This window comes from Mustela nivalis (assembly GCF_964662115.1).
Source record: "Mustela nivalis genome assembly, chromosome: 12".
NCBI lineage: Eukaryota > Metazoa > Chordata > Mammalia > Carnivora > Mustelidae > Mustela > Mustela nivalis.
Genome location: NC_139031.1, coordinates 102,519,412 through 102,541,426, shown reverse-complemented (window position 1 = coordinate 102,541,426; position 22,015 = coordinate 102,519,412).

The window sequence follows — 22,015 nt, the reverse complement described above, 5'->3', positions numbered from 1 at the left end:
ACTGTCGAATGTGGGGACAGCCCATTCTGGGGAAGAAGGGAAATGCACTCCTCTACTGGCCCCTTGCCATCTCCTGCTATGAGTTGGGTGGGGAAAATGGCGCCCAGCTTCATCTAATCTGCGATGGCGGGAGGAGCCAGTCGGTGGGTCCATTTGGACCTGGGTGCTGAAGCTACTGCTGTTGCATGAGCCAGTATAAGGGAGGTCAGGCTAAAGCCAGCCCCTCAGCCTGGGGGAGTCTGAGTCAGCTGAGATGTTGGATGGGGAGAGCCCATTGAGCAAGAGGCTAAGGCTGGGGTCCGGGGTCAGAGGGAGCCTGACCTGAGGTCTGGGGTGGCGCATAAAGTCAGTTTGGGATCTTGTAAGGGACCTTAGGGATGTCACCTGGCACTTCGAACCTTAGTACTCTCCTCTACACAATGGGTAACATTGTAACTTACGTCCCACGCTGGCTCCCATTGTTCATACATGTCACCCAGTATCATCACAAGAACTTTGTAACAGTAGGTGAGGAAGCTGTCATTCTTGTCATATTGCAAGAATGAAAATGGAGGGTGAGAGAGAGTAGATGAAAATACTGATTAATGCAGAATCAGAGTACGTCTGACTCAGCCTTACTCCTGCCACGATATTCCATTTCCCCTTGAGATTTCTTCAAGGGACTGGATTTCAAAACTCTTCAAGAGAAAGATTCCAGCATGAAAGTGAGTTAAAAGCTATACACAGGTACAGATATGGTAACGGTAAAATGTTGGGGGGACAATCCTAGAATTTCGTAATTGATTTTAATGAAGTAAAATATGCCTTGAAGCAGTTTGCCTGTATCGTTTTAGAAGGACTCCAGAAAGCATTTGTTTTGAATTCATTTCTTTCTGTTGCACTGCAGCGATCTGTTGTAACGTCAAGTAGAAGACTCAGTGTTCCAAGCAGTTTTCAGGGGAGCCTCTCTCATTTGTCAGGCGAGCACAGCAGGGGAGCAGGCATCCGTGAGATCACACGCTCTCTGACTTGTCAAGACCTACATTCGTGTTTCCTCCTGCCAAGTGACAGGCTCGGCTGTCGTAACCGCTGATCCCTGGGACCCAGCTGCCTCTCAGATGGCCAGAGCCTCAGTCGCACAGCTCCCACTGCAGCGAACCTCTTGCAGACCTTAGTTCCAAAGAAAAGCAAACCAGAGGAAAGGTATGCAAAAAAGAAAAGAAAAGAAAAAGAAAGAAAAGAGAAAAAATCCTCAGACTGCTCTGGGTAAAAGGCAGTAATGATAACAAGCTGCAAAGGGTCTCATGTCTTTGCACTTCGTGTAAATCCAGAGCGAAGTCAAGACTCTCTTAAAAATAGGGCTGCTGCTTTCCAGCCTTCAAACTCTCTGAGATAAGCGATATGGGAGCGACTTTACTGAGACGGAGCTCATCAGAGCCTTTAAAGAATCCTGCACCCGCAGGCTGAGGTGCCCAGCAGAGAGGAGCCCTTTCGTAACTGAAGATGTCTGTACTTTGTACCGACTTCATAAGCCGAGGGAAGCAGAAGCTGGCACCTGTCAACTCAGGTTCCTGCCCTGAGAAGCTATTGCCGGAAGGGATGAGAAGGCCATCCAAATATCTGACCGAGTCAGGCATCCTGGACACCTAGGGGCTCCTCATCATGAGAAAGACAAATGAGGATTCTGCGTCTCCAAACTTACTCCCCTTGCCCTAGACCAGAACGGGGTGGCAGAGCCAAAAGTTACAATGATAGTCACTAGGTTGAGATACGATGATAACCAATCAGCTTTGTGGGGAGCTAGATGGGGGTTGGGGGGGAGCGGGGGGCGGGGTTACTACGGAGGTGGAGACCCACATAAGTATTCCCAAGGCTGTTTCTCATGATAGAGGAGTCTCAATGATGCCATATGGTGGGACAGTGGAATGCTATAGAAGCAAAATTCAGGTCAACCTTCTGCTGAAAGAGATGGAAGTAGGGCTCAACAAATCTTTGTCATCAATCCTGATAGCAAAAAGGACTTGATTAAAACAAAACAAAACAAAAATCAGTCCTGGGCTTTCCACAGTAATTATCTGTTTGTCTTTCCCTGTTGGTGGTCAAGGGATAAAAACACATGGGCTTTGACTTCACATTATCTCACGAGGCATCAGCAGGCTGTCATTTCACACACAGCTGTGAAAAAATGTTTCAGAATTATTTGTCATCTCTGGTCTAATTCTCATTTCATCTCCTCTACTTTACCCAGCATTTACAAATGTCACTGAAGGTTGTGCTCCTTGCTGGGTGTGTGACGTTGAGAAAGGGGCATCGTTTCTTTGATCTCACATTTCTACATTTGAGAAGTAGTGATAATAAGAATAAGAATAAGAATCCCTACATCCCAGGAGTGTTCTGAAAAATGAATGAGCGATTGTCTGCGAATGTTCTTAGCAGGGTGCTTATGCGCGGTAGCTGTTCATGGCACTGTTGGGTTAAGCAACGTGCAAAAATGATAGTTAACTTTTACCAACGATATAAAATTTCTCTTTGGACTCTGATGTGACTCTCTGCAGGAAAAGAGAACGAAGCAGAAAATGTTTGGAGAGCACTTTTGAGGAAAGTCGATGGTGTAGGACTGAAAATTTTTCTCAGGTTTAGGCCAGTTATGCCTTTTCTGAAAGATGGGCAGTTTGAGTTTTCTTTTGTTTTTGGAGAATTGTGTGTAAATCAAAGACCTGCATACATCTGGCTTATTTTCAGAGCAAATACCAAAAAATCATCAGGAAAAAAAAAATCCTGCAGAATTTCTGGTTCTACCTGGATCTAAACTGATAGATTCTTATCATCTGTTGTATACTTTTTTTGTAAAATGGGGCAAACTGTTTAACTTTTTTTTTTAAGATTTTATTTATTTAAGTCTTGCCATTTGCAATGATGTGGATGGAACTAAAGGGTATTATGCTGAGCGAAATAAGTCAACCAGAGAAAGACAATTATCATATGATCTCCCTGATATGAGCAATTTGAGAGGCAGAGTAGGGAGGTGGAGGGGCAGGGAAGGAAAAAATGAGACAGGATGGGATTGGGAGGGAGACAAACCATAAAAAATTCTTAATCTCACAAAACAGAGGGTTGCTGGGGGGAGGAGGGTAGGGAGAGGGTGGTGGGGTTATGGACATTGGGGAGGGTGTGTGCTATGGTGAGTGCTGTGAAGTGTGTAAGACTGATGATTCACAGACCTGTACCCCTGGGCAAATAATACCTTATATGTTAATAAAAATAATTAATAAAAAAGATTTTATTTATTTATTTGACAGAGAGAGAGTGATCATAAGTAGGCAGAGAGGCAGGCAGAGAGAGAGGGAGAAGCAGGCTCCCCATTGAGCAGACAGCCTGATACGGGGCTGGATCCCAGGATCCTGGGATCATGACCTGAGCCAAAGGCAGAGGCTTAACCCACTGAGCCACCCAGGTGCCCCATAAGCTGTTTAACTTTCATGAATCCTTTCATTCTCCATTAAAATTTTGTGGAAAACAAAAACAAAAACAAAAAAAAATTGAAAACCACTCCTCATGGAATGTTTCTGCTAGTAAGTCCAGAGATTGATGGAAATCAGGTCGTTTGAAAGATCGTCATCAGCAGCAAATATTTAGTGATTGCGTCCCATTTAATACAATATGCTCACAATAGGACACGATTCAAGCCTCTAGGATACTTATATTCAAATCATTGAAAAGGAAAGTTAGGTGATTGATTAGGAATGCATTATACTATGAGAAAACAGTCCTCTTTCTTTTTCTTTTTTGACTATTTTTTTTTCTCTTTGAATTTTTATAATTCCGGTGTTAAACTGGGACACCTCCCGTGGGGAGTGGGAAGAGGACAACTGGAAGTGAAGGGATCTGAGGGTCAGATCCGGCAGGACAGGCAGGGGTTGAATTATTCATCTGGCTTGAGATCTGTCTGTTTTTATACATGAGCTAAGAACTAAAGCCATTATTTAGAAATAAAAGAAGAAACTTCCTCATTAAGCTCAACTGTTATGGTCATAAGGTGACAAGTCCATTAGTGAAATTAAGGTCAGGAGAGAGGGGGAGAACACACCAAGCTATGATGAATTATCCAATAAGATCCTACGGAAATGCCCAGGATAGCATACAACCCAGCTGTGGAGGGATGAAGAAGGCCCCTTCTTGGAGTAGGGGGCAGACCTAACTTGGACTTTCATGGATAAGTAGAAGTTAGGCATAGGAAAGAGGATTGAGAGGGAAGGAACTATGATGCATGCCCAGGAGCTCAGATCCAAGGACCAGCAACCCCCACTGTTAGGACTGGGTGAAGAGCTTAGAGATGAGGCCAGAAAGGCAGAGCAAAGGTCAGGTCCTGAAAGACCTTAACTGTCATGGAGGCAATGGAGATTCAGTAGAGGATTTAGGCTGGGGGAAGGCTTAAGCAGATTTGCCTTTGTGTAAGGACCTCTGGGACTACTATGAACAGATTGAGGGACGTATTCTGGCTTATTGGCCCAGTTTTCCTGCAGTGTTTCAGAGGGAAGAAAGTGACATATAATACACCTGTTTCTCATGTATAATATAATTTTAATTTCCTAATGTTGTTCTTAGAAGCAACTCAGAGATCTCAAATAACTACCTAACTCTATAAATTCAATTTGTGAACTTCATGTAAATCTATACTGAGAATATGTTCATAGGTTTTTATAGAAACAAGAATTTCAAGACAAGCTGGGTATTGTTCTAGAGATGATTTTCCCCTTGTGCAGTCGCTATCGTTTGGCTCCTTTGGGCGTTTGAAATCATTAGTCATTGTTTTGTTTTTGGATAACTTGTTTTTGTTTGTTGTATAACTAGGGATCTATACTCCCTCTTTGAAGGGCACAAAACACCTCCATGAAACACAGATGGTACCTCCAAGGGTTTTCTTAGGTGATTCAAAAATGAAATCTGAATGGGGCACCTGGGTGGCTCAGTCAGTTGAGCGGCCAACTCTTGGTTTCCGCTCAGGTCCTGATCCCAGGGTCCTGGGATTGAGCCCAGCATCAGGCTCCCTGCTCAGCAGGGAGTCTGCTTCTCCCTCTGCAGCTTCCCCTGTTTGTGCTCTCTGTCTGTCCAATAAATAAAACCTTTTTTAAAAGTCCAAATGTTTAGCTTCTCACAAAAAGTCAGATGGGGTATATTTTAGTTTCCTAGGACGTTTGTATCAAAGCATCACAAACTAGGTGCTTAAAACAACAGAAATTTATTCTCTCACCATTCTGGAAGCTTGAAGTCTGGAATCAGGGTGTTGCATGGGCCATAATCTCTCTGAAAGCTCTAGGAAAGAATCCTTCTTTGATGCTTCCCAGCTTCTGGTGGTTGCCAACAAACCCATTTCCTTGGCTGGTAGGTGTTATCAAATTTCTGCCTGAGTCTTTGTGTGGCTGTCCTCCTTCCGGGTCTGGGTCTCCTTGTCCAAATCTTCCCTTCTTGTGAGGATACCAGCCATTGGATTTAGGGCCCATCCTGATCCTGCTTCACCTTAACTAGTTATATCTGCAAAGTCACTATTTCCAAGTTAGATCACATTTTGATGTCCCAGAAGGATGAATGTGGTAGGCTAGAGAGGCATGAATCCAATATATGGCATATATGAGCCTGTCCTAAGAACTGACCAAAGCTGGTCCAGTGGCTGAACTCTTGCACCTAGTAGTGGGGCAAGCACATACGAGTACACCAAAATTCTCATCACATCTATGAGGCAAACACTTGCACCAATACATGAGCCCTAGTTCTCATCTATGTTACCTGCTTTGCTCCCATAAATAGCTATGTGATAACTGTGATATTGTTTACCTTAATAACTTTTATCTTTCTATTATCTATCTATATATCCATTATCTATTATCTATCTATCTCTTTCTATTATCTATCTATTGGGTCCATAGGCTCCAAGACCAATGTGGGGCATGAACTCACGACCCTGAGATCAAGAGTTGCATGCTCTACTGGCTGAGCTAGCCAGATACCCCCCCTTTTATAACTTTTAAATAATAAACCAGAACTCTTATTCCGTGTTTCATAAGCTTTTGTCAGTATCTCACAGCTCCCTTCTTGTTCTGTAAGACCAAGATAGTAGATTTTTTTCCACTTTCCCCTCTCTCTTCCTTTCCCTTTCCATCTCACAGATTTTGCCAGAAGCACCTTAATTATTGTTATGGGTCGAATTGTGCCCCCCACAATTCATATGCCAAAGTTCTAATCCTCAGTACCTCAGAACAGTGACCTTATTTGGAAATAGGCTGATTGCAGATATAATTAGTTAGGATGAGATCATACTGAAGTAGGGTGGGTCCCTAATCCAATATGACTGATGGCCTTAGAAAGGGGAAATTTGGAGACAGACATACCCACAGGGGGAATGCAGAGATTGGGGTGGTGCAGCAGAAGCCAAGGAATGCCAAAGGTCTCCAGAAAACCAGCAGAAACTAGGAGACAGGCATGGAAAAGATTCTCCGTAACAACCCTCAGAGGGAACCAACACTCTGACATCTTGACCTACAATTTATAGTCTCTAGAAACCCAAACATTGCTAGACGGTGTCACTGAGTTGAGGAGCCAGAGATAAGGACTTGGGGAGGCTGGGATGGCAGAATTGTTGGTAGGAGCCGAATATCAAAGGGGAGGGAGCTATGCAGAGAAAGAGATCCAAAATTTGCATGGGGATTCCCTTATTGTTTGACAGAACAGTAATATGAAATGATCTAAGGTGACACTACATGTTCTGAGCAAAGGACACAACCTGGGAGCTATGAGCGAAACAATCCTGCAGCTCAAACAGGGCTCAGAGACACTATCACCTCCTAACCATGTGAAGAAAACATAAAAAACCTGAGGCATTCGATAGAGAACCAAGAAGTGTTATGTCTTGTAGAAGGGCTAAATAAGCATTTAGAGTAAAAGCTACTTTTTAAAAAAAATATTTATTTATTTACTTATTTGGGAGAGAAAGAGAGCACAAGTGAGGGGAGAGGAAGAGGGAGACATTCCCCAAGCAGACAGTCCTTGATCCCACAGTCCTGAGATCATGACCTGAGCCGAAAGCAAGTCAGACACTCAACCAACTGAGCTACTCCAGCGCCCCAGAACAAAAGCTACTTTAGATCTGCCTGAAAAAAAGATTTATCTTTTTAAAAAAGATTTTATTTATTTATTTGTCAGAGCGAGAGAGCGTGCACAAGCAGGGGAAGTGGCAGAGGGAAAAGAAGCAGGCTCCCTATTGAGCAAGGAGCTCAATTCAGGCCTTGATCCCAGGACCCCTGGAGCATGACCTGCACTGAAAGCACACCTAACCAACTGAGCCACCCTGGTGTCCCTGAACAAAGCTTTAAAATAGGTCTTGAAATAATTAAGCTGATCCTCAAGTAACACAATTGCCTGCCAAGCAAATTTAATATTCATCAAAAGAATACAACAAAACTCCAATATTCAACATCATAATATTCACAGTCAAAAATCACTAGACAGGGACCCTTGGGTGGCTCAGTTGGTTAAGCACCTGCCTTCGGCTCAGGTCATGATCCCAGCGTCCTGGGATCGAGTCCCACATCGGGCTCCTTGCTCCGCAGGGAGCCTGCTTCTCCCTCTGACTCTTCCTTCCACTCTGTCTGCCTGTGCTTGCTCTCATTCACTCTCTCTCTGACAAATAAATAAATAAAATCTTAAAAAAAAAAATCACTAGACAAGTGAAGAAGGTAAAAATATGACCCTTAACCAGGAGGAAAATGAGCCAATGTTTCTTTCTTTCTTTTTTTTAAGATTTTATTTATTTATTTGAGAGAGAGAGGGAAATAGCAGGGGGAGGAGCAAAGGGAGAAGAACAAGCAGACCCTGTGCTGAGCGTGGAGCCTGACATTGGGCTCCATATCCCACGACCCATGAGATCATGACCTGAACAGAACTCACAAGTAAGACACTTAACCAACTGAGCCACCCAGGCACCCCAAAGAGAACACTTTTAAAGAAGCCAGAACAAAAGAAAAAATTATCACAGACTGCTCACTAGAAACCGTGTAAGGCAGAAGATGGTGAAACAGTTTTCAAAATGGTGAAAGGAAAAGACTCTCAATCTAGAATTTTATATTTTAAAAAAATGCCTTTCAAAATAAAGAAAAAAATCAAAACTTCTAGACAAATAAAGCTAAATTAATTTGTTTTTCACTGACCTGTACTACAAGAAAGGTTGAATAACATTCTTCAGGCTGAAGGAAATGATATCAAATACTCTTGGATCTACACAAAGGAGTGACAAGCTTCATAAATGGTAAAAATAAGGGTAATTATAACAGATCCTTATTTTATTTTAATTTCTTTTAAGAATGTTGATTGTTGGGCACCTGAGTGGCTCAGATGGTAAAGCATCTGCCTTTGGCTCAGGTCATGATCCCGGGGTCCTGGAAATGAGTCCCACATCAGGCTACCTGCTCTGCAGGGGGCTTGCATCTCCCCCTGCCTCTGCCCCTCTATCTCGCTCTGTGTATCCTGAATAAATAAATAAAATCTTTAAAAAAAAGACTGTTGATTGTTTACAAGAAAAGAAATAATTTGCATTATGTAATATATATATAGAATTAAAATCTTGACAAAGAAAGCACAAAGTACAGAAGGGGGAAACGGAAGTATATTGTGGTAAGGTTCTTTTTTTAAAAAAAGTTTTTAGTTATTTGAGAGAGAGAGATAACTTAAATAACTTAAGTTATTTAAGAGAGAGAGGGCATGTGCATGCACGAGTGGGGGCAGCAGGTAAGGGCCAGGGAGAGGGACAAGCAGACTCCACAGAGAGCCCCAGGTGGGGCTCAGTCCCAGGACACTGAGATCATGACCTGAGCCAAAATCAAGAGTTGGACGCTTAACCGACTGAGCCACCCAGGTGCCCCTTGTGGTAAGGTTCTTACACTAAACTTGAAGTAGTATAATATTATTTGAAGTAGCTTCTGCTAAGGTTAAAGTGCATATGGCAAGATGTAGAGCAAGAACACACACATACACAAAAGAGGTACAGTTAACAAGTAAATAATGGAGATAAAATGGAATACTCGAAATAGAATACTCTAATTAAAAAGTAGGGATTGTTGAACTGGATTTAAAAAAAAAAAAAAAAAACAAGACCCAAATAGATGCTATATCTATCTACATATAATATATATAATACTTATATTAAATGTAAACAAGAAACTTGCTTTTTTTTTTTTAAACTTGCTTTAAATGTAAAGACATGTATAGGTTAAAAGAATAGAAAAAGACAAAACATGCAAAGAATAATCATGAGAGAGCTGGAATGGCTCTAATAAGAAAAAATATAAACATCAGAACAATGAATATGCCAAATATAAAGAGGGACATTTCAGTATGAGAAAGGGCAGAAGGTTAAACTCATCAGCATGATATAATTTCTAAATGTATATGCAGCTAATAACACATTTTAAAATACATGAAGCACAAACTGATAGAATTAAAGGAGAAATAGAACAATCTTCAATTGCAGTGGGAAGAGTCCACTCAGCTCAGTAATTGATAGATTAAATAGGGAATCTGTAAGAATATACAAGACCTCTAAGCCACATTGACCCACTGACATTTAAAGAATGCTTTCTCCTTATCACAGAACATTATACCCAACAACCAAAGAATAAACATTCTTTCTAACTGACTTAGAGAAATCACTAAAATAGGCCATATACTGGACCATAAAACAAGTTTTGATAAATTTAGATGTACTGAAATCATAGTGAGTAGGTCTTCTGACCATAATAGAACTAAATTAGATAGCCAAAAGATATATGAGTAGAGTCTAATTTACCTGGGTAATCAACACATTTGTCATTAATTTATGGATTAAAAAAGAAATCACAAAAGGAATTTTCAAATGTTTTGAACCAACTGATAACAAAATCACAATATATCAAAATCTGTGGGATGCAGCTAAAACAGAGCCTGGGAGAAATGTATAGTTTTTAATGCTTGTAATTTTAAAAATGAGGTCTAAAATCAATAATCCATGTTTCATCTCAAGAAGTTAGTAAAAAAGGAGTAAATTAAATCCAAGGTAAGTATAAGGAAAGAAATAGTAAGGAATAGAAGTCAATGAAATAGAAAATGGATAAACAAATATGAATAACCAAAAGCTGGCTCTTTGGAACACATCAATAAAAATAATAGCTACTAGCTAAACAGATAACAAAGTAGACAACATCAATTAAAAGTAACAGGTTTGAAAAAGGGGAGACCACAAGACACACTGAAAGATAATAACATGATACGATGAAGAATTTAATTAAAATAAATCCTATAACTCAGATGAAATAGACAAATTCCTTGGAGGACAAAAATAACAAAAATTGGCACAAGACTTAATAACTATTAAAGAAATTGAATTTGTAATTTAAAAACTTCCCACAAAAAAAGCTTTAGTTCCAGATGGCTTCCCTAGTCAATTCTATCAAACATTTAAGGAAAAAAAATAATACAAGTTCCCAGAATGGAGAATGAGGGATTAATTCCCCTCATTTTAAGAAGCTAGTGTGGGCATGCCTGGGTGTCTCAGTCAGGATGCTCAAAAGCATCCCAGGCCTGCTTCTCCCTCTCCCATGTCCTCTGCTTGTGTTCTATCTCTCTTCTCTCTCTCTCCCTCTCTACCAAATAAATAAAATCTTAAAAAAAAGAAGCTGGTGTATATACCAAGACCTAAAAAGACATGAAAAAAAAAAAGTTTATAGACCAATATCCTCATTTATTTAAGTGCAAAAATCCTTAACAAAGTACTAACAAATCAAATAATGATATATAAAAATGATAATGTATGCTGACCAAACAGGGTTTATTCAAGGAATGCAAGGTTGGCTTACCATATTAAGAAACTGAGTAAGAAAAACTATACGATTATCTCAATCATGTATTTCACCATGTTAGTGAAACTAATGACAAAAAGCACATTGTTCTGTCAATAGATGCAGAAAAACATTGAGACACTCATTCATGAAAACATTTGCACTCATTTATGATAAAAACACATAGCAACTCAGGATTAAAATGGAGCTTCATCCAATGTATAAAGGATATCTGTGAAAAATACACACCTAATGTTACAACTTAATAGTGAAAGACTGAATGTTCTTTCCCTAAGACCAGGAACAAGGTAAGGATTTGGCTCTTACCACTTCTACTCAACACTAGAGGTCCAAGCTTATCAAAAACATTTTAAAAAGGCAATAAAAAGCAACACAGACAGAAAAGGAAGAAGTAAAATGTTTATTAATGATAGTATAATCATATGTGTATAAAATCCTAAAGACTCTACAAAGAACGTAATAGAATATGTGAATTTAGCAAGCTAAAAGAATAGCAGGCCAATATACAAAAATCAGCTCTAATTCAAATATTAGCAGGACACTGAAAAAAAAGAAGTATTAAAAAGCATTTTATATACCTTTCATGAAAATTAAAAATCAATCACTGACCAAATCTTAAACTGCAAAACTATAAAACTTCCGGTTGGAACATAGGAGAAAATATATTTGACCTTGGGTTTGGTGGTGAATTTTTTGATACACCAAAAGCATGACCTATGAAAGACAAATTTGGTAACTTGTACTTCATAAAAATTAAAAACATCTGTCCTGAAAAGACAATCAAAATCAAGCCTCAGACAGGCAGAAAAATATTTGGAAAACACATATCTGATAAAAGACTTGTATGAAAAACATACAAAGAATGCTTGAAGCTCAACAATAAGAAAACAACCCAAATTGTAAAAAGGTGCACCAGATCTGAAAAACAAAACAAAACAAAAATCTCCCCACACACATCAAAGAAGATATACAGATGGCAACTAAGCATATGAAAAACGCTCAATAGCATTTGACATAGAGGTCTTCAAATTAAAACAACGAGATATTACTATGTACCTGTTAGAATTGCTAAAATCCAAAAACTGACAATACCTGTTGCTGGTGAGCATGTGGAGAACAGAAATTCTCATTCATTGCTGGTGGAAATGGAAAATGGTACAAACATTTTGGCAGTTTCTTACAAAGCTAAAAATAGTTTAGACATAATAGTATTAGATGATCCAGCAATTGCACTCTGAGGTTTTTACTCAATTGGTTTGAAAAATCATGTGTACACAGATACCCACAAAAATCATTATCTCAGCTTTATTCATAATCACTCAAAATCGGAAGCAACAAAGATACCCTTTAATAGGTGAATAGATTAGCAAATTGTGGCATAGCCATACACTGTAATATTTTTCAGCGATAGAAATTAGTTATCAAGCCACAAAAAGACATGAACGAATCTTCAGTACATAATGCTAAGTGAAAGATGCCCTTCTGAAAAGACCACCATATAATGACAATGACAATTACCTTATGGAAAAGGTAAATTACAGCAATGTTAAAAAGATCAGTGAGTGGCCAGAGGCTTGAGGGGAACAAGAGAGGGTTAAATAGGTGAATCACCAGAGATTTTTTAGGGCTGTGAAACCATTCTATATGAGACTCTAATCGTGGATATGTGAATGTAACAGTTTTATACATAATAGCTATCCACTGGAAACAACTGGAACGTCCACCCTGGAATGGATAAGCAATGTGGTATGTCCATACAGTGGAGTAATGCTCAGCAATAGGAAGAAAGGAGTTCTGATAAAAACATGACAAATCTCAACATGACAAATCTCAAAAACATTACATTCAGCAAGAGAAGCCAGTACTGCATACTTTATGATACAATTCATCAGAAATTATAGAACATTAAAACTTGTGAGGGGTGGGGCGCCTGGGTGGCTCAGTGGGTTAAGCCGCTGCCTTCGGCTCAGGTCATGATCTCGGGGTCCTGGGATCGAGTCCCGCATCGGGCTCTCTGCTCTGCAGGGAGCCTGCTTCCTCCTCTCTCTCTGTCTGCCTCTCTGCCTACTTGTGATCTCTCTCTGTCAAATAAATAAATAAAATCTTTAAAAAAAAAAAAAACCTGTGAGGGGTGCTGGTAGCAGTGGAGATTGATTGCAAAGGGGCAGGAGGAAACTTTTTGTTTTTGTGAATGAAGAATATTTATTCTTTGGTGGTTACATGCCTTATACATTTGCCACTACATCAGTTGATTTCATTTTTTTAAAAAGCGACAACAGTAAGACTGACTGGATGATTTGTACACAAAGAAGGAGATTCTCAATTGATAGGACTCCCTTGAGAGTACAGGTCAAGGGCTGGTTTTTGTGATGGAAACTTCTCACATGCCAGAAGGAGGAGTTTTTCTCTACTGTACCAACTCCTTCCTAGCAACCCTAATTCTCTCTCAGCAGTTCTCTAGGAAGGAATTCTCCTCTCCAAGCACCAGGTCTAATCACCCGGCTCGCAACTATTCTCTTCCACAGCTGGTCTGTTCCCTAGACTCCTTGAGGTCATTCTGATTCTGCCTCCCCGCTTTCTTCCCCTCTGTAATACTTCCTATACCCTACAATTCCAGAGTTGTGCATGCGTTCTTAGGGTTTTTACTTCGTGATGTGGATCCACTGATTTAATCCTCAGGATACATTGTATTCGTTATCTATTGTTGCATAACAAATACTGCAAAATTTAGGGGCTTAAAACCGCAATAAAAGGGATGTGAGGATCACTGGGGTTTATCCTGGCGCTGGCTAACCCTGTCAGTAAATACTTTCTTGTGTGTCTACGTCCTCTACTTCATTTTTATTCCTCAGCATGCTTTCACCTGCCACTTGTGAAGAAAACACCAATCAATTGTTATTAGGATGATAGATACTATGATAGACATAGCTGAGACATTTATAGTATTCCAAAGTTACACTTGCATGTGCCTCTCTCTTCTTAAAAAAAAGTAATAGACTTTATTTTTTGGGCAGTTTTTTTTTTTTTAAGCAGAAAAATTGAGCAAGACAGAGAGTTCCCATATATTCCTCACCCTTTAGTTTCTTCTCTTAACATTTTCATTACAACAATGGTATTTCATTACCATACAATGGTATTTTAATTACAATTAGTGAGTCAGTGTGGATTCATTATTATTAACTGAAGTTCATGGTTTACATTGGGTTCACTCTTTGTGTTGTACATGTGTATGGATTTCGATGAATGTATAATGACACATACCAACCTTTACAGTATCATACAGTTCACTTCCTTTCTTTTTAATAGTTTATTTTTTAGGATTTTATTTATTAATTTGTCAGAGAGAGCGAGACAGTGTGCATGAACACAAGCAGGAAGCAGGGGGACGCAGGCAGAGGGACAAGCAGGCTCCCCACGGAGCAAGGAGCCTGATGCGGGACTTGATTCCAGGACCAGGGATCATGACCTGAGCCAAAGGCAAATGCTTAACCGACTGAACCACCCAGGCATCCCAACAATTCACTTCCTTAAAAATATTCCTTTCTCCACTTTTATACATCCCACTCGCCCCTAAGAACCTCTGATTTTTTTTTCTTTTTTTAAGATTTTATTTATTTATTTGTCACAAGAAGAGACAGCAAGAGAGGGAATACAAGCAGGGGGAGTGGGAGAGGGAGAAGCAGACTTCCCATTGAGCAGAGAGCCTGATGTGGGGCTCGATCCCAGGACCCTGGGATCATGACCTGAACTGAAGGCAGATGCTTAAGGACTGAGCCACCCAAGTGCCCCAGAACCTCAGAATCCTATAGTAGGTAGCCTTTTCTTTCTTCCTTTAAGGTTATTTATTTACTGGGGAGAGAGAGAGCAAGAGAGAACACACCAACGGAGAGGGAGAAGCAGACTCCTTACTGAGCAGAGACCACAATGTGGGGCTCTGTCCCAGGATCCCGAGGATCATGACCTGAGCTGAAGGCAGATGCTTAACGGACAGAGCCACCCAGGTGCCCTTAAGCAACCTTTTCAAACCAGATTCTTTCACTTAGTGGTATGCACCTGAGTTTCCTATATGTCTTTTATGGCCTGATAGCTCAATTCTTTTCATTGTTGAGTAATGTTCTATTGTATGGATGTACCACAGATGGTTTGCCCATTCACTTATGAAGGATATCTCAGTCGCTTGCAAATTTTGGAAGTTACGAATAAAGCTTCTGTAGACACTGACTGTGCAGGGTTTTGTGTGGACATATACTTCTTCTTCATCCCTGGTTCTTCAGGTTTATGCTAAACTTTTTTTTTCTTAGATGGTTCGTTTCTTCCATATCTGAGGAAAAACTCTTCATCTTGTTTATATGAGCCTGAATTCTTGTTGGTTCTCAGTAAATACTAACTGCAAGTTTTCCTCAAAATTCAGACCGACACTTTTAACTTTTTTGAGTGATTTTCAGAGTCCTTTGGATTTCTAGGCTGATGCCTATTTCCACAGAAAGGGAGAACCGTGTGCTACAATCGAGAATGTAGCAGGAAATAACCTATCTGTAATGCAACCCAAATACTTGAAGTTCTTTTCAGTTGATGTTTTAAGTGTCTATTTTGTAATTTCTCTTTCTATCCTTAACTGAGCTCTTCATCAAGTAAAACTTCTAGCATAAACACATCTGAATTACTGAATATTCCATTTGACGACAGAATTAAGATTATGTTTCTCTGAAAACATCATGCTCAATTCTTGCGTTTCATTATTTTTTAAGCTATTCTAGAGGCCCCCAATACACCCATGGTACCAAAACAAACTGCTCTGTATGGGAACACATACTTTGCTTTAGTTCTAGACAGCTGTAATGGACAGCTGGACTTGCTCGGCCGCACCGTCACCATCCCTGCTTCCTGTTTGTGGGAATTCCCCTACTGTCTTATTGACAGGCAGGCCCTCCTTCCCATTCTGGAAGTGGAAGGGGCCATATCCCCTGGCAGCCTGCATGGCTGCCAACGATCACTTTTTTCAGAAATTTAAATCTTAAGCCAATGATGCAAAGATCAAGAGGGGATGAGATTTAATTCACAGCGTTGGGGAGATTCCCGCCAAACAGCAGTGCCCTACAACAGAAGTGGTCATGTCCTTCCTCAGCTAGTCCTGCTAACGTTTTCCAGCTTTCTTGCGGTCTGGACTTATCTGGGTCTTTAGCTTTTTAAGCCCTGGTGTTACAGCTTCCTGTCAACTCGTGAGTCCTTTACGTGTCTCCAATAAATTCCTTTTTAACTTGAGATTTTTAGAGGTGTTTTAGAGCTGTTAACTTACAGTGGCATTATTTTAATTGACAAGTCTGAAAAATCAACCCAGCCATTCATTAGTTCTCCCAATGTCCATTAAGCACCTAGGTACCATATGTAGAGTGGGCCTTAATAGGATGGTGAGTAAAGTAGACACTGTCCCTACTATCTTGGACCCTCCAGTGTACTGGAGGATAAAATGAGGAAAGAGATGATTGCAGTACAAGCTTGGTGGAGAAGGACACTATTCGTCAGGAACACAAAGAAGGGGCATTTAACCCAACCTTTGTGGTGGCAGTGGCAGGGGGTGTCAGAGAAAGCTTCAGGGGATATCTAAACTGAAATTTAGATGTGTAAAAGTCAGACATACTTGAGAGGTAGGAGTTGGGGCGAGTGTTCCAAATAGAAGGGACAACCCATGAGAAGGCCTGGAGTTGAGAAGGGCACAGGACTTTCAAAGAGCTGAAAAGAAGTTGTATGTGACTGACGTGCAGAGTTTGCACAGGGATAACAACATAAATATGGAGCAATCAGATCATGCAAAATAATATGAATCCCATTAAAGTGTTAGCACCTTCTCATTCAAGCAGTCATTTTAAGAAGGGTTTTTAACAGAAATCTTCTTATATAGCAACTGCTGCCTCAGTGCCTGAAAATATTGTGTAAGAAAATGTTGCAAAATTTAGGGGTAGAAGCAAAAATCTGTTATTTCCAGACTTTTTTTTTTTTAAAGAAAGTAATATTGTGCTTTCTTTTATGTGTAGAAATGATATTAATGCGTTAAAAATTAGCAGATGGTTTGAGGATTTTCTTCGACAATGGTAATGGATTTTAATGAGTCATCAATTTACTATACAGAATTGTTTGTAACAGTAGCCTTCAGGTTTTTCTGTTTGTACGTCCTAAAATAATTTTGAAACACTCTATATACCTTTGCACATTTTAAATATTAACATTGTTCTTTCATTATAAATTAAAATTAAATATTTGCAAAGGAGGCAATTTTCCGTGTATTATGGTAACATTGATGTTTTTAAGATTTATTTATTTATTTCAGAGAGTGAGAGAGAGAGAGCTGGGGGAGAGGCAGAGGGAGAGGGAGAAAGAGGACCTCGTGCAGATTCCCCGCTGAGCACGGAGTCTGACCTGCAGCTTGATCTCAGCACCCTGAGATCACGACCTGAGCTCAAACTAGAAGTCAGAGTCTCAGTTGAGACTCGTTTGAGTCCCAATTGACTGAGCCACCCATGTGCCCCTATAAATATTAATATTTAAAAATAAAACCATTAGATTACTTTCTGTGTATCTAAAAGACTCTCAAATGATAGCTATTTGATACCCACTATCATTCTTCAGTTTGTTTATTTTGTCGGATTTTCTTTTTAAGTAATTTCTACACCCAAGGTGGGGCTGGTATTTACAACCCCAAGATCAAGAGTTGCATGCTTTACCAACTGAGCCAGCCAGCCCCCGGCCCCCACTATCATTCTTTTAGAAAAGCTGTATCAGCCTTCAATAGGCAGAATTTTACAATGTTCCTTTCTCTTTGAATTTATATTTTCATTCAACTTCTCTCACATAATTTTGTCCTAATGTAATATACTTACAGTTTTGTTTTAAAGTTTTTAATTGATCACCTTAACACACTGCTATAAAAGTATGTATAGAAGTAGAAATTTATTTTAAAAAAAAAGTAGAAATTTATGAGTGTTAGAATGTTTCTGCTAGTGTGAAGCAAAATCTTTACTATCAGCAATATACAATTGATCAAAACAGCAAAAATATCTCATGTTTGGATTAATCTTTTTTTTTTTTAAGATTTTATTTATTTATTTGACAGACAGAAATCACAAGCAGGCAGAGAGGGGGAGAGGAGGAAGCAGGCTCCCTGACGAGCAGAGAGCCTGATGCGGGGCTCGATTCCAGGACCCTGGGATCATGACCGGAGACGAAGGCAGAGGCTTTAACCCACTGAGCCACCCAGGCATCCCTGGACTAATAATTTTCAGACATTAGTACATATGCCCCCTATTCATTCTTGTGTCCATAGAAATATATTACTGACTACTATAATTAGACAGGTTGTCTTTATCTACAAAGCCTTCCTCACACTAGTGTTTTGATTTGTGGCTTGCTTTGTCTTTGTTCTTATGCTTTTGGGCAGTGAGTCTTTAGGATTACAGAACGAGGGGTGTTATCTTTGTTTTGTAAAGTGGAACGAGGAGAACCTGCAAGAGACCTTTGACCATGAGAACATTCTCAAGCAGATCCAATTTAGAGGTATGAAGTTGAGGATCTGACCACTAATTTCTCAGAACTTTCCCAGCATATATGCCCCTTGGAATGTCTTTGAGTACCACTAATGAGTTTGAAAATGTCTCATGTAAAAAGAGTACTGCTTGGGAGACCAAAAAACCCTGGATTTCTAATACAAAGTAACAGTAGGACCTTAAACAAGACATTTCATTTGTGTAAATTTCAGTTTTTATCAATAAAGAGAGTATGGGGGGATTGAGTTCGACTTTAAAGATTCTTGCCAGCTCTATAATCCCCTGATTTCCACTAGAAATTCCTAGCTATGCATCAGAAATCCATTCCTTTTTATTGCCGACAAATACTATATTTGTATGACTATGTCACTTTTTTTTTCCATTCATCTATTGATGGACATTTGGGCTCTACTTTTTTTTTTTGGCTATTATGAATTATGCTGGTATAAACATTTATGTACAAGTTTTTCCATGGAGATATGTTTTCACATCTCACAGGTTAGGGGTACAATTGCTGGATCACATTGAAATTCTATGTTTAACATTTTGAGGAACTGCCAAACTGTTTGCCAAAGCAGGTGTATCATTTTTACATTCTTGCTAGCAATAATGGTTCCATTTTCTTCACATTTTTCAACAAAACTTGTCTATTGATTATAATAGCCATCCTCGTGTTCGAAGTGGTATCTCATTATGGTTTTTATCTGAATTTCCCTAATCGCGAATATAATGCTGAGCATCTTTTCATCCCCAAATCATTACAAAAGTTCCTCCAGGATAGGTATGAAACATGGTTTAATTGCTGGTAATGTGCATCTGAACCATGTGAGACATGAGTGTGGGAGCAGCACATCTATTACTTCAGAGTTTTACTAGCAAAATTCACCTTAAAATTTTATCACAAATATTACCTTATTCTGAAATACATTACCTTTCTCTCTCTATCCCAGGCTTCTTTAAGAACAAAGTGATGAGTGATGGATGGATTAACATCAAGAGCATCACTGAACTTGACTTTCCCTCCAACTAATTCCCTAAACTTTTTGTCCCCATACCCATTGTGTTCCCAGTTCCTTCCTTAGTGAATGAATAATTTAATTCCAAAAGCCATGGTATAAACGCCAAGGTTCTTCTCCCGTAGCTCTCCCTTCTCTTCTTTCTCAAATCCTGGGAGGGGGCGGGCACCTCAGTTTGAAGGCATGGGGGAGCCCAGAGTGGTGGGGGACACACAGGGAAAGGATTTACCCTCAGGGAAAGGCTTCAAGGAGTTCAGCCTAGTGGAGTGAGGGACTTAGCCTGGGGTACCAAAATGAGGCCATGGTGCTACAGAAAAGGATACTGGTGCCCCTGAGATAGGAGACCTGCAGCCTCAAAATCCTTTCATCCTGAAGAGTCATTACTAAATTGCTTGCCCTTCTGGTGAGGGCCAAAGAACCACACTTGGACCTTGTCCTTCTCAAGCCCAAGCTGCTGGGCAATGTAGCTGATCTGCTCCTGTGTGGGTTTTAGGCACTTATTTTGAGATGGAGTCTGAGGTTATATTTAGAATGTGCAGGAAGGAGTGCTGTCCTTAATTAATGATATCCATCATGGAAGTGGAATGAACATGGGTCACACTGCAATATTTAAGAATTTAGTTTGACTGTAATAAAATTGGAAAAAGCAGTGGCTTAAACATATTGCCAGCTTTATGTCTTTTTTGTCCAGGGTTGGTTTGACACATGCACAATGTCCTCAGGGAGACAGGTCCCTCTGGCCTTCCTTCACCTAGTAATTCTTAGCACATGTTTGTTTCTTTGTAGTCACAAGACGGCTACTCAAACTCCAGTACTGCATTTGAATTCCAGACGTAAAGAAAAGTAAGGGTGAAGGGCAAAAGGCACAGGGCACTTAAATTTGCCTTCCATTTTAAGAAGCATTTACAGAAGACTTATCCTATAACTTCCACTTGCATCTCATTGGCCAGAACTGCATAATACGTTTATGTGCTTCATCTGCAAGGAGTGCTGGGAGATGTAGTTTTTCACCAGGCATATTTATACCCCCTTCAAAACCAGTGTTCTGTTACTTATGATCAGGGAGAATCCATATTAGGAAGGTCTCTAGTAGTTCAGTCCACCATTCCTGTTCTATAAATAAGTACCCTTCAGCTTTATTGAACTGGGAAGAACTCTTTTCCTCATCACCTGCCCCCCCCAACCCCCAAATCGCCACACACAGAGACAGCATTGCTCTTCTGCAAAGGATTGATAGCCAGTATGGGCTCTGAACTGTGTGAAAGATGAGCATGGGAGAGGCACAGCTTTTATTTCTGAGTTTTACTAGTGAAATTGATCTTCAAATTTTATCATAAATTTTGTGTTATACTATTTTGTATTGGGGAACTTATTACTATAGCTGTGTTCAATATAAGTCTCAGGACTGATAATACTGTGAACCATTTTGTAATTTTTTTTTTTTAAGAGAGGGAGGAGCCAAGATAGAGGGAGAGAGAGAATCCCAAGCAGACTCCATGCCCAGGGAGGAGCCCAGTCTCACAACCCATGAGATCATGACCTAAGCCAAAATCAAGAGTGAGACGCTTAACCAACTGAGCCACCAAGGTACCCCAGGAACATCTTGTAATTCTTAAAAGACTAGACTATAAAGCTAGATGGATTGGGGTTAGGATCCCAGAGCTATATTTACTAGCAATGTACATTTAATCTATCAATGCCTCGGTTTCCTCATATATAAACTGTGGATAATAATTTTTATAAGTGGGATGATAGGATACTTTATGTCCAAACTGGAAAATTTTAATGTGATGGGAAGGGGATAATATTAACTATTATCCTTGAACATGTGGCATAAGACCAGAACTACGGTCACCCTACTTCAAGGTACTGATGAGAGGATTAAATGAGAAAATAAAGCATTTAGTACAGAACCTGATACAGAGCAAGTGCTCAGTAAATTCTAGCCATGTTTTTATTTTTGAATTGAAAATTTCCATTGTTTCAGCTTTTCTAGCAATAATATGTTGATAATCTTCCTTATGATAAAGAATAGTGGACTGCCATAAGAAGAGCTTGATTTTTTTTCAAGGTGGAGAAAAACCTAATTGAAAGTCAAACAGCCAAATTCTCCAGAGGAGGAACAGTGTTGAAAGAAAGACATTCATTAGAAGCACAAAGCAGGGAGTCAGAATTTTAATGATTTTGTCTACTATTTCTCAAAGGTTTTGGTCTGAAGATCCCCTTATACTCTTAAAAAATTTTTGAGGACCACAAAGAGTTTCATTTACATGAGTTATATCTACTGATATTATAAATAAAAGTGGAAAATATTTGAAAGCATTCATGCAAAATAACAATAACCCCATCATATATTAACACAGCGAACATTTAACTATCTTTTTTAAAAAATATATATTTTATTTATTTATCAGAGAGAGAGAGGGAGAGCAAGCACAAGCAGACAGAGGCAGAAGCAGGCTCCCTGCTGAGCAAGGAGCCGGATGTGGGAGCAGCTGCTTAACCAACTGAGCCACCCAGGCATCCATTAACTATCTTTACAAATAAGAGTGAGAGGATTAATATTTTGGCAAATCTCCTTACTGACTAGTTTAATAGA